This window comes from Lepisosteus oculatus, chromosome 14 (genome assembly GCF_040954835.1).
Source record: "Lepisosteus oculatus isolate fLepOcu1 chromosome 14, fLepOcu1.hap2, whole genome shotgun sequence".
NCBI classification, from domain to species: domain Eukaryota; kingdom Metazoa; phylum Chordata; class Actinopteri; order Semionotiformes; family Lepisosteidae; genus Lepisosteus; species Lepisosteus oculatus.
In genome coordinates this window covers 30,242,546-30,255,045 of record NC_090709.1, presented here as the reverse complement: position 1 = coordinate 30,255,045, position 12,500 = coordinate 30,242,546, and the positions used below count along the sequence as shown (strand labels likewise).

Sequence of the window (12,500 nt, the reverse complement as noted above, 5' to 3'; positions counted from 1 at the left end):
TCTTGTCTGATCTCGGAAGCTAAACAGGGATGGGCCTGGTTAGTACGTGGAGGGGAGACCACCTGGGAATACCAGGTGCTGTAAGCTTTTAAGCGCAGGAGGCGCCCTATCCCCGCTCGCTCGCTCATTCCCCTGTTCACACGTGCAGTGCGGCTTGTCCGTCTGTTTATTTGTCAGCTTTGGCAAGACACGGGTGCTTGTGTATTAGCGTGAGCGTTTTTTATTCTGATCATGAACAGTTTAACAAGTCCGCAAAGGATCGAGGAAAGGTTTATCGCCAGCTGAAAAGAGACACAGCGGTTCGGCTGTGGAGACTTGTTCGGCTGGCGTTCGGAGAGTCGCGTTTTTCAGAATTGTATTGAGATCGTTTTCCACAGAGCTCAGATGTCAAAGCACAGCAGCAGCTCTCCACAGCGATCCTCTATAGCGCCCCTTCTCCCGCAGCTCCGTCCTCATTGGAAGGAAGCAAGAGTGAAAGGCTGAAGTGAAATAGAGCGGGGACGAAGGCAGTGAAGAGAGAGAACGTGGGAAGAAGAGAAAAACGCAAGGGAAAAAGAGCAGCGTCGTAAAAGAGGTGACGGAGCTGTCCTCTCAATAAGAAGGGTGCCAGCGAGCCTTGCTCTTGCTTACGGCCACACCCCCTTGAGCACGCCTGATCTCGTCTGATCTCGGAAGCTAAACAGGGATGGGCCTGGTTAGTACTTGGATGGGAGACCGCCTGGGAATACCAGGTGCTGTAAGCTTTTAAGCGCAGGAAGCGCCCTATCCCCGCTCGCTGGCTCATTCCCCTGTTCACACGTGCAGTGCGGCTTGTCCGTCTGTTTATTTGTCAGCTTTGGCGAGACACGGGTGCTTGTGTATTAGCATGAGCGTTTTTTATTCTGATCAGGAACAGTTTTACAAGTCCGCAAAGAATCGAGGAAAGGTTTATCGCCAGCTGAAAAGAGACACAGCGCTTCGGCTGTGGAGACTTGTTCGGCTGGCGTTCGGAGAGTCGCGTTTTTCAGAATTGTATTGAGATCGTTTTCCACAGAGCTCAGATGTCAAAGCACAGCAGCAGCTCTCCACAGCGATCCTCTATAGCGCCCTTTCTCCCGCAGCTCCGTCCTCATTGGAAGGAAGCAAGAGTGAAAGGCTGAAGTGAAATAGAGCGGGGACGATGGCAGTGAAGAGAGAGAACGTGGGAAGAAGAGAAAAACGCAAGGGAAAAAGAGCAGCGTCGTAAAAGAGGTGACGGAGCTGTCCTCTCAATAAGAAGGGTGCCAGCGAGCCTTGCTTTCGCTTACGGCCACACCCCCTTGAGCACGCCTGATCTCGTCTGATCTCGGAAGCTAAACAGGGATGGGCCTGGTTAGTACTTGGATGGGAGACCGCCTGGGAATACCAGGTGCTGTAAGCTTTTAAGCGCAGGAGGCGCCCTATCCCCGCTCGCTCGCTCATTCCCCTGTTCACACGTGCAGTGCGGCTTGTCCGTCTGTTTATTTGTCAGCTTTGGCGAGACACGGGTGCTTGTGTATTAGCGTGAGCGTTTTTTATTCTGATCATGAACAGTTTAACAAGTCCGCAAAGGATCGAGGAAAGGTTTATCGCCAGCTGAAAAGAGACACAGCGCTTCGGCTGTGGAGACTTGTTCGGCTGGCGTTCGGAGAGTCGCGTTTTTCAGAATTGTATTGAGATCGTTTTCCACAGAGCTCAGATGTCAAAGCACAGCAGCAGCTCTCCACAGCGATCCTCTATAGCGCCCTTTCTCCCGCAGCTCCGTCCTCATTGGAAGGAAGCAAGAGTGAAAGGCTGAAGTGAAATTGAGCGGGGACGAAGGCAGTGAAGAGAGAGAACGTGGGAAGAAGAGAAAAACGCAAGAGAAAAAAAGCAGCGTCGTAAAAGAGGTGACGGAGCTGTCCTCTCAATAAGAAGGGTGCCAGCGAGCTTTGCTCTCGCTTACGGCCACACCCCCTTGAGCACGCCTGATCTCGTCTGATCTTGGAAGCTAAACAGGGATGGGCCTGGTTAGTACTTGGATGGGAGACCGCCTGGGAATACCAGGTGCTGTAAGCTTTAAAGCGCAGGAGGCGCCCTATCCCCGCTCGCTCGCTCATTCCCCTGTTCACACGTGCAGTGCGGCTTGTCCGTCTGTTTATTTCTCAGCTTTGGCGAGACACGGGTGCTTGTGTATTAGCGTGAGCGTTTTTTATTCTGATCAGGAACAGTTTTACAAGTCCGCAAAGGATCGAGGAAAGGTTTATCGCCAGCTGAAAAGAGACACAGCGCTTCGGCTGTGGAGACTTGTTCGGCTGGCGTTCGGAGAGTCGCGTTTTTCAGAATTGTATTGAGATCGTTTTCCACAGAGCTCAGATGTCAAAGCACAGCAGCAGCTCTCCACAGCGATCCTCTATAGCGCCCTTTCTCCCGCAGCTCCGTCCTCATTGGAAGGAAGCAAGAGTGAAAGGCTGAAGTGAAATAGAGCGGGGACGAAGGCAGTGAAGAGAGAGAACGTGGGAAGAAGAGAAAAACGCAAGAGAAAAAAAGCAGCGTCGTAAAAGAGGTGACGGAGCTGTCCTCTCAATAAGAAGGGTGCCAGCGAGCCTTGCTCTCGCTTACGGCCACACCCCCTTGAGCACGCCTGATCTCGTCTGATCTCGGAAGCTAAACAGGGATGGGCCTGGTTAGTACTTGGATGGGAGACCGCCTGGGAATACCAGGTGCTGTAAGCTTTTAAGCGCAGGAGGCGCCCTATCCCCGCTCGCTCGCTCATTCCCCTGTTCACAAGTGCAGTGCGGCTTGTCCGTCTGTTTATTTGTCAGCTTTGGCGAGACACGGGTGCTTGTGTATTAGCGTGAGCGTTTTTTATTCTGATCAGGAACACTTTTACAAGTCCGCAAAGGATCGAGGAAAGGTTTATCGCCAGCTGAAAAGAGACACAGCGCTTCGGCTGTGGAGACTTGTTCGGCTGGCGTTCGGAGAGTCGCGTTTTTCAGAATTGTATTGAGATCGTTTTCCACAGAGCTCAGATGTCAAAGCACAGCAGCAGCTCTCCACAGCGATCCTCTATAGCGCCCTTTCTCCCGCAGCTCCGTCCTCATTGGAAGGAAGCAAGAGTGAAAGGCTGAAGTGAAATAGAGCGGGGACGAAGGCAGTGAAGAGAGAGAACGTGGGAAGAAGAGAAAAACGCAAGAGAAAAAAAGCAGCGTCGTAAAAGAGGTGACGGAGCTGTCCTCTCAATAAGAAGGGTGCCAGCGAGCCTTTCACTCTTTTACGGCCACACCCCCTTGAGCACGCCTGATCTCGTCTGATCTCGGAAGCTAAACAGGGATGGGCCTGGTTAGTACTTGGATGGGAGACCGCCTGGGAATACCAGGTGCTGTAAGCTTTTAAGCGCAGGAGGCGCCCTATCCCCGCTCGCTCGCTCATTCCCCTGTTCACACGTGCAGTGCGGCTTGTCCGTCTGTTTATTTGTCAGCTTTGGCGAGACACGGGTGCTTGTGTATTAGCGTGAGCGTTTTTTATTCTGATCAGGAACAGTTTTACAAGTCCGCAAAGGATCGAGGAAAGGTTTATCGCCAGCTGAAAAGAGACACAGCGCTTCGGCTGTGGAGACTTGTTCGGCTGGCGTTCGGAGAGTCGCGTTTTTCAGAATTGTTTTGAGATCGTTTTCCACAGAGCTCAGATGTCAAAGCACAGCAGCAGCTCTCCACAGCGATCCTCTATAGCGCCCTTTCTCCCGCAGCTCTGTCCTCATTGGAAGGAAGCAAGAGTGAAAGGCTGAAGTGAAATAGAGCGGGGACGAAGGCAGTGAAGAGAGAGAACGTGGAAAGAAGAGAAAAACGCAAGGGAAAAAAGCAGCGTCGTAAAAGAGGTGACGGAGCTGTCCTCTCAATAAGAAGGGTGCCAGCGAGCCTTGCTCTTGCTTACGGCCACACCCCCTTGAGCACGCCTGATCTCGTCTGATCTCAGAATCTAAACAGGGATGGGCCTGGTTAGTACTTGGATGGGAGACCGCCTGGGAATACCAGGTGCTGTAAGCTTTTAAGCGCAGGAGGCGCCCTATCCCCGCTCGCTCGCTCATTCCCCTGTTCACACGTGCAGTGCGGCTTGTCCGTCTGTTTATTTGTCAGCTTTGGTGAGACACGGGTGCCTGTGTATTAGCGTGAGCGTTTTTTATTCTGATCAGGAACAGTTTTACAAGTCCGCAAAGGATCGAGGAAAGGTTTATCGCCAGCTGAAAAGAGACACAGCGCTTCGGCTGTGGAGACTTGTTCGGCTGGCGTTCGGAGAGTCGCGTTTTTCAGAATTGTATTGAGATCGTTTTCCACAGAGCTCAGATGTCAAAGCACAGCAGCAGCTCTCCACAGCGATCCTCTATAGCGCCCTTTCTCCCGCAGCTCCGTCCTCATTGGAAGGAAGCAAAAGTGAAAGGCTGAAGTGAAATAGAGCGGGGACGAAGGCAGTGAAGAGAGAGAACGTGGGAAGAAGAGAAAAACGCAAGGGAAAAAAAGCAGCGTCGTAAAAGAGGTGACGGAGCTGTCCTCTCAATAAGAAGGGTGCCAGCGAGCCTTGCTCTCGCTTACGGCCACACCCCCTTGAGCACGCCTGATCTCATCTGATCGCGGAAGCTAAACAGGGATGGGCCTGGTTAGTACTTGGATGGGAGACCGCCTGGGAATACCAGGTGCTGTAAGCTTTTAAGCGCAGGAGGCGCCCTATCCCCGCTCGCTCGCTCATTCCCCTGTTCACACGTGCAGTGCGGCTTGTCCGTCTGTTTATTTGTCAGCTTTGGCGAGACACGGGTGCTTGTGTATTAGCGTGAGCGTTTTTTTGTTCTGATCAGGAACAGTTTAACAAGTCCGCAAAGAATCGAGGAAAGGTTTATCGCCAGCTGAAAAGAGACACAGCGCATCGGCTGTGGAGACTTGTTCGGCTGGCGTTCGGAGAGTCGCGTTTTTCAGAATTGTATTGAGATCGTTTTCCACAGAGCTCAGATGTCAAAGCACAGCAGCAGCTCTCCACAGCGATCCTCTATAGCGCCCTTTCTCCCGCAGCTCCGTCCTCATTGGAAGGAAGCAAGAGTGAAAGGCTGAAGTGAAATAGAGCGGGGACGAAGGCAGTGAAGAGAGAGAACGTGGGAAGAAGAGAAAAACGCAAGGGAAAAAGAGCAGCGTCGTAAAAGAGGTGACGGAGCTGTCCTCTCAATAAGAAGGGTGCCAGCGAGCCTTGCTCTCGCTTACGGCCACACCCCCTTGAGCACGCCTGATCTCGTCTGATCTCGGAAGCTAAACAGGGATGGGCCTGGTTAGTACTTGGATGGGAGACCGCCTGGGAATACCAGGTGCTGTAAGCTTTTAAGCGCAGGAGGCGCCCTATCCCCGCTCGCTCGCTCATTCCCCTGTTCACACGTGCAGTGCGGCTTGTCCGTCTGTTTATTTGTCAGCTTTGGCGAGACACGGGTGCTTGTGTATTAGCGTGAGCGTTTTTTATTCTGATCAGGAACAGTTTTACAAGTCCGCAAAGGATCGAGGAAAGGTTTATCGCCAGCTGAAAAGAGACACAGCGCTTCGGCTGTGGAGACTTGTTCGGCTGGCGTTCGGCGAGTCGCGTTTTTCAGAATTGTATTGAGATCGTTTTCCACAGAGCTCAGATGTCAAAGCACAGCAGCAGCTCTCCACAGCGATCCTCTATAGCGCCCTTTCTCCCGCAGCTCCGTCCTCATTGGAAGGAAGCAAGAGTGAAAGGCTGAAGTGAAATAGAGCGGGGACGAAGGCAGTGAAGAGAGAGAACGTGGGAAGAAGAGAAAAACGCAAGGGAAAAAAAGCAGCGTCGTAAAAGAGGTGACGGAGCTGTCCTCTCAATAAGAAGGGTGCCAGCGAGCTTTGGTCTCGCTTACGGCCACACCCCCTTGAGCACGCCTGATCTCGTCTGATATCGGAAGCTAAACAGGGATGGGCCTGGTTAGTACTTAGATGGGAGACCGCCTGGGAATACCAGGTGCTGTAAGCTTTTAAGCGCAGGAGGCGCCCTATCCCCGCTCGCTTGCTCGTTCCCCTGTTCACACGTGCAGTGTGTAGCGGCGAGGCTTAATAATAAGGCAGAATTAAGTGTTTCTGAGCTTTCCCAAATTAGGCCTCATTTCTCTGTTCATCTCTGTGGTGCAGCCACAGAGAAACCATTCATGCAAGGTGATTTAAGGTCCAAGGACAGCTCCCAAAGGGGGATGCATTTAGCTAAGCCTGGCTATCATGATCAATGGTCATCCATTGGTGCCTATCTGTCTAGGGAGTGCGAGTTGGACATCTGGACTGCATTACTAAGTGTCAGGACTAAGTGACTCATATCTCACCTTGATCAACCAATCAGGGACTGGTAGGGCCGAGTAACCCACGTGGGACTCTGATGCCCATGGAACTTTCAGCCAATCAATGAGCTGAAGTTCCTCCAGGTAAAAACAGGCAACACAGAGAGCCTGAGAGATTCAACAAGATTCAGACAAGATTCAGAAGGAATTCAAAGGAGAATTCCAGGGCAGGACGGCCCAGGAGCAGAAGGCTCCCAAGGGCAGGACATTCTCGCAGAGCGCCTCCTGACCATCCTGAGACTCAGCCCGGACAACCACGGAACGGCCAGTGTGTCCGAGTGCCAGAACTTTCCTTTGTTCTAAGAGTCTAGAGTGGAGGTTGCCAGAGAGTAACCAGCAGCAGGCCTCGTGAACAGGTCGGAACTGTGGAAAGCTGAATCACTATTCAGAACTAGCTCTTCATCAGGAACGAACTGGTCCTCTTCCTGACTTGCTGGGACCCACAGTCATCTTTTCTCCTGTGCACAAACTTTGCTAGTTAAAGCCAACAGTGAGTATCAGCAGCACACCGTCGCAAGCCGCACAGCACAGCCTGGCACCGAGCCAGAGAGCGCGGATTGGACAGCAACGGCCTGCAACTGTTTCTTTGTGCCCGCAGGAGATCTGAATCCCCAGAGATTGGATGAGTATTCAACTTCAATGCATTACAGCTCGAGAATTCAATTGTTATCCCAACCAGTTGATATCAATTTAATTCCTAAGAGTTATGTACTTGTTTGAGTATCTAATGTAGAAGTTGTAACCAAGTTCACTTTATGAAACGGTCTTAATGAATGATATACTGAACGTATGTCCTCTTGATATGTGTAACACTTTGTAACTGATTGAATATATATCTTTTGTATTCTGATAACCCTCTCGATAAGATCTGTTAGGTTTATATGCATATTCTATGTATTAATAAATGTATCCTCGTGTATTAGTACCTGTGTGTGCGCGTTGTTTGAGTTATATCGCATGGTTGGATTCTAAAGCCACCAAAAGAATCAACTTTGTGATTTACTGCTACAATTAATAATTGTCTCAGTAAATGCCCAAACCCTACAGAACTGGTGCCTTCAGAGAGCCACTATGATTACATATTTGGCGTCCCTGAACCACTTTTCTCTACATTTATTTGGCGTCCCTGGGTGGGCGTGGCAAGACTGAAATGAGTCAACCAAGCGGAATAATTCAATATAAAACGCCGCGGGTTTCATACACGACAATACAGTGTGCTGAAAGCCGAAAGGAAAAAAAGTTCCCCTTGCTCTTTAAGCAGTGTTTGATTGTTTTGTGATCTTTTGCGATCTACCGGGTTGATTGCATACTTGATCTTGTGGTTTTCTGTGGTAAAACTGTGATTTCGTACTTAAACGTAATACTCTTTAAGTCTAACGATGGTTGCAAAAAGGTCTGAATTCGAGTCGCTATTAAGCACTCTCTCTAGCAGCGACAAGTCTGACCACGATCTCTTCCATATCTCCGTCAGCGGAGAAGCTAGAATAATAAATCTCCATTCTCTGAGAGAGCTAGCGAAGGACATAGAGAGATTTGACCCCGCAGTGTCAGAGAATAATATCGAGAGTTATATTCAGGACCTCAGGTATTACCTGCAGTACCTGCCAAACGCCACAGAACAGGAGAAAGTGTTTCTGGTTAGAAAAACTACCAGCAGAGCTGTACATGAGTGGATGGCTAGGCAGATGAAAGAAGTCTGCAATGATTTTGAGCAGCTGTGTCAAGCACTTATCGAAGAATACAGTGCGTTTATTGACCCGACTGCTGCGATAGCCGCCGCTCTTAACATTAAGCACGAGAGAGCAGAGTCCCCTCGCGAATATTACGAGAGACTTAGACGAACTTATTTTGCAGGGCGAAATGATGAGGGTTGCGAAGAGAACACACATTTCAAGGGTTTATTCATTGCGAATCTCCACCCGTCAGTCAGAAAGATGATCTTAATGCATACAGATGCACAGACCATGAAAATGACTGATATCAAGAGATTCGTGCAGAAAGCCTGGGAGTATGATGTCCAAAGTCGCTCTGAGCAAAAAGTTGCTAAAGCGACTGTGTTCGCCGTCAGAGCCAGCAGGGTTAATTCCCCCCTGCTCGAAGGAGCACAGGCTCCTGAGCTGGCTAAGCCCCGTTCCAAAGCACTCACACAGGACCGCACCCAGCGTCCTAAGTGCCATGAGAACACCGGGGGAGGGAAAGGGCTAGAAAAGGCTGAACAAAAGGATTCAGTAGCCGCCCGCCTGGCCAGGCTTGAACAAGCTTTATTAGGACAGGGACAACCGTTCCCCAAGGCTGCCGGAAGCGTGAATGAGCTGATACTCTCCACTGGAGGAGGCGGAGACCCGCCCCCTCTCCCTCCCTCAGTCTATCTGATTGAGCGGAAGGGTTCCTGCCTGGATAAGGTCAGCCACTCCCAAGTGAGTGCTGACTCCACCCCTGAAGTCACAGAGCAGGCAGTAAAACGCAGAGGAAAAGCAAGAAGCTTTTACCTCAAGGCTGCCATGGGAGATGTCTTACCCAGTGAGACACTGATTGACACTGAGGTTGAAAGGTGTTTGATGTCACACGGCAAGCTCAAACGGGTAGAAAAAGAAAAGGGCATGCGACTCAGAGAGGAACCTTTGGTGGATCGCCAGAAAGGCAAGGTGTGGAAACAGGTCAAGGCTCCTAAGCCTTCTGTACAGAAGGAAAGGGGGGCCAAGAGGCAGACTGTGCTCACACAGTGCCCACCGAACACAGAAGCCTATGTGAAGATTCCTTCCGTTCCCTCTGGACAAGAAATAAAAATATTTCCTTGTTCCCCAGATATACAGGGAAGTCGTGTCCCGGCTGAGGTCACAACAGCCTCCCTGCCACAGGAGCGGTGCTCCGAGCAGCCGCCTGATCCACCAGGTAAAGCACACCCCTTCTACATCCCTAAAGAGGAGCAGATCTCCCCACATGGCGATGAGAAGGAGCTTTCCCTGTGCACCCTGGCACCCAAGAGGGTTCAGGAACACCACCCCGCAGTGGTGGAAGGGATCCAGATGGCAGGAGACCAGGTTGGTGATGTAGCCCTCACCCTTGGCCCTGAGAGGTCCTCTGTTAGTGAGGATCTGCTTGAGCAGCTGTCACAGGGCCACCGCCAGGTGCCCCTGGTGCAACATTCACAGGTTAGACAGGAGGTCCAGCTGGACGCTGAGACTACTGCGCTGTGGACACACCTGATCCCAGATGCCGATTCCCTCTGCTGTGACCCAGGGAACCTGCAGTCAGGTAATATTACTTCTCACAACTACCAGGTAGTGAGTGAGACTGACCTGATTGTTCCTGCCTCAACGGCAGGGTTGCCAACACACCCAGTCCCCCAGAAGGGACAGGGAATGAAAGCTGAGACGGTTTTCTTACAGCCACCAGCTCAGTCTGTCAGTCTGAGTCTGACCAACAGTGGTTCACCCAGACTGGAGCTGGATGGTCAAGCCACCCGCCTGCCAGTGCAGGACATCGCAAAGAGGGGTGTCAGAATCCCCGCCTGCACTGACATGGGCCTGGTGAGTGATAGTAAGTTCAAAGACAGTGAACTAGCTATCACAGTACTGGGGCAGCTCCCTGAACCCCTAGCGAGGGAAGGGGGGAGCGAGCAGGTGTCCTACACCTACCCCCAGCGAACGATTGTAAACATGCCGATAGAGGGATTCCTCAATCAGGAAGTGTGCAGGGTGGACCTGAACAGTGAGAATAGGATAACAATCCCAGATCACTCAGGTGCTCCAGATGACCACTCAGCCGAGGGTCAGGCATGCTCCACCGCTGCACCGCCCCCTGCAGGGTTCCTAGAGCACAGGCATGAACAAATCGAAAAAGCAGATGCCCTGGAAACGGAGGAGCAGCATCAGCCGCTGCGTCAGACCTCCCCAGATTTCCAGGATGTTGGTGCCCAAGATGCCACAGGGCATACTGAGAAAGACACCATGTACATGCTGCGCCAGCTTAGAAAGGCAACAGTCACTCAGAAGGAGATGACTGGGATCAGCCACCCGAAAAGACTTTTGGGAGGACTGATTGCTGCCACCACTGTTGTGCATTTGCTATTTCTGGTAGGTTTGTGTGCTACTGGCACTCTCACCCTGACTGCCCCAAGAAGGCAGGTGTCAGAGATGCCAGAGGGTAGTGACAGACTGTATCAACAGCAGCAAAAGTTGGAAAGCTTAGGGAAAACCCTACAGGCAACTTCCTATGCAACAGGGTTAAACCTTATTCCCCAAACAGTGGACATGATTGTTGGTGTTATACAGTGGGTTTATGCTTGTGTGCAACAGGCCAGAATGTTGACACAAGACCTGTTAAGGGAGTTTAGTGCCACTGTAACCAGTCTAGCCATGGCACAAATCCCAACCCACTTGATTCCACTCTTCTCAGTAGAGGAGTGCGTGACATTAACCCCATCGCTCATAGCTCACCCAGAAGGCAATCCAAGATTGAATTCGGTTCCAAATCTTGAGATGGGTATGGCTACCAAAGCTATCCATTGGCTGTGTCTAAACGATTCACCAATGAAGGGTTTAAAGCTACTAACGAGCAGAGGGAGGTTAATGAACCCCACGAAGAGCAGGTGGGAAGTAAATGGCTGGTCAGCACACCACATTTAACTGACACTATGACTTGTGACGGGCATGATACAGCTACCACAATGGAGCTATCTAACCAATAGTTTTCCTGTAAGTTCCCGAGGAGGCCATAGTACAGCATGGTAACTTAACACTGTACGGTCTGGAACCAGACAACATAAGACCAAACTTGAGGTCTTGGATGCCTTCAGGTGCCACACTATTCAATTGGATAGAAATCCAAGAAACAGTAAGCCCTGAAGAGGTACAGGTAGTTAGTTTGCTTTAATGGAACAAACCTCCAAATCACCCTAGCAGATACCCAACACTGGTGTTGTGGTTTATCGGGGGCTGGGAACAGGAACTGTTGTTATTGTAACACTACTGCCAGGTAGCTGGATCATGACTGACAGTGTACTCTGAATGATGTAGTCTCACATCAAGATGTACTCTGGGTAGCATGAATGAGTCAAAGGTAGCATGTCAAAAGAAAGGAAGTGACTTCTCCCCAAATATCTACCACAGAGGTATCAGATATTGACAGTGAACTTCCTGATGTGTAATTCCTAGACTTAGATAATGTCTCCTACCGTGTTTATACATACTCCAGATGTTATTCATCCTGTTTGTTCCCAATGCTGGTTCTGGTATGAATTCTCGAGGAGTAATGTAGACATTTAAGATTAATGTTCTAATGACAAGGGACATCACTTAACTCTGTTTTGTTTTGAAGGCAACAACGCCTCAGGACCTCGTGACCTTCAAAAAGGGGGGATATGTAGCGGCGAGGCTTAATAATAAGGCAGAATTAAGTGTTTCTGAGCTTTCCCAAATTAGGCCTCATTTCTCTGTTCATCTCTGTGGTGCAGCCACAGAGAAACCATTCATGCAAGGTGATTTAAGGTCCAAGGACAGCTCCCAAAGGGGGATGCATTTAGCTAAGCCTGGCTATCATGATCAATGGTCATCCATTGGTGCCTATCTGTCTAGGGAGTGCGAGTTGGACATCTGGACTGCATTACTAAGTGTCAGGACTAAGTGACTCATATCTCACCTTGATCAACCAATCAGGGACTGGTAGGGCCGAGTAACCCACGTGGGACTCTGATGCCCATGGAACTTTCAGCCAATCAATGAGCTGAAGTTCCTCCAGGTAAAAACAGGCAACACAGAGAGCCTGAGAGATTCAACAAGATTCAGACAAGATTCAGAAGGAATTCAAAGGAGAATTCCAGGGCAGGACGGCCCAGGAGCAGAAGGCTCCCAAGGGCAGGACATTCTCGCAGAGCGCCTCCTGACCATCCTGAGACTCAGCCCGGACAACCACAGAACGGCCAGTGTGTCCGAGTGCCAGAACTTTCCTTTGTTCTAAGAGTCTAGAGTGGAGGTTGCCAGAGAGTAACCAGCAGCAGGCCTCGTGAACAGGTCGGAACTGTGGAAAGCTGAATCACTATTCAGAACTAGCTCTTCATCAGGAACGAACTGGTCCTCTTCCTGACTTGCTGGGACCCACAGTCATCTTTTCTCCTGTGCACAAACTTTGCTAGTTAAAGCCAACAGTGAGTATC

At 50.5% G+C, this 12,500-nt stretch overlaps 9 non-coding genes and 1 pseudogene across 9 annotated transcripts; all 10 read left to right on the top strand.

Moving 5' to 3' along the window:
• The window catches only part of LOC138218564 (5S ribosomal RNA), a 119-nt pseudogene extending 32 nt beyond the window's left edge, over positions 1–87 (top strand).
• Positions 88–624: 537 nt separating this feature from the next.
• LOC138244545 (5S ribosomal RNA) lies at positions 625–743 on the top strand. Its single transcript, XR_011193160.1, has one exon. It is a non-coding gene; the product is annotated as a 5S ribosomal RNA (ribosomal RNA).
• A 537-nt stretch (positions 744–1,280) lies between these two features.
• LOC138244544 (5S ribosomal RNA) lies at positions 1,281–1,399 on the top strand. Its single transcript, XR_011193159.1, has one exon. It is a non-coding gene; the product is annotated as a 5S ribosomal RNA (ribosomal RNA).
• Positions 1,400–1,936: 537 nt separating this feature from the next.
• Positions 1,937–2,055, top strand: LOC138216627 (5S ribosomal RNA). Its single transcript, XR_011180339.1, has one exon. It is a non-coding gene; the product is annotated as a 5S ribosomal RNA (ribosomal RNA).
• A 537-nt stretch (positions 2,056–2,592) lies between these two features.
• Positions 2,593–2,711, top strand: LOC138244543 (5S ribosomal RNA). Its single transcript, XR_011193158.1, has one exon. It is a non-coding gene; the product is annotated as a 5S ribosomal RNA (ribosomal RNA).
• A 537-nt stretch (positions 2,712–3,248) lies between these two features.
• LOC138216915 (5S ribosomal RNA) lies at positions 3,249–3,367 on the top strand. The gene has a single exon (XR_011180628.1). It is a non-coding gene; the product is annotated as a 5S ribosomal RNA (ribosomal RNA).
• Positions 3,368–3,903: 536 nt separating this feature from the next.
• On the top strand, positions 3,904–4,022 carry LOC138216570 (5S ribosomal RNA). The gene has a single exon (XR_011180282.1). It is a non-coding gene; the product is annotated as a 5S ribosomal RNA (ribosomal RNA).
• Positions 4,023–4,559: 537 nt separating this feature from the next.
• On the top strand, positions 4,560–4,678 carry LOC138216937 (5S ribosomal RNA). Its single transcript, XR_011180650.1, has one exon. It is a non-coding gene; the product is annotated as a 5S ribosomal RNA (ribosomal RNA).
• Positions 4,679–5,216: 538 nt separating this feature from the next.
• On the top strand, positions 5,217–5,335 carry LOC138244542 (5S ribosomal RNA). The gene has a single exon (XR_011193157.1). It is a non-coding gene; the product is annotated as a 5S ribosomal RNA (ribosomal RNA).
• Positions 5,336–5,872: 537 nt separating this feature from the next.
• Positions 5,873–5,991, top strand: LOC138217422 (5S ribosomal RNA). Its single transcript, XR_011181134.1, has one exon. It is a non-coding gene; the product is annotated as a 5S ribosomal RNA (ribosomal RNA).
• The last annotated feature ends 6,509 nt before the right edge of the window (positions 5,992–12,500 follow it).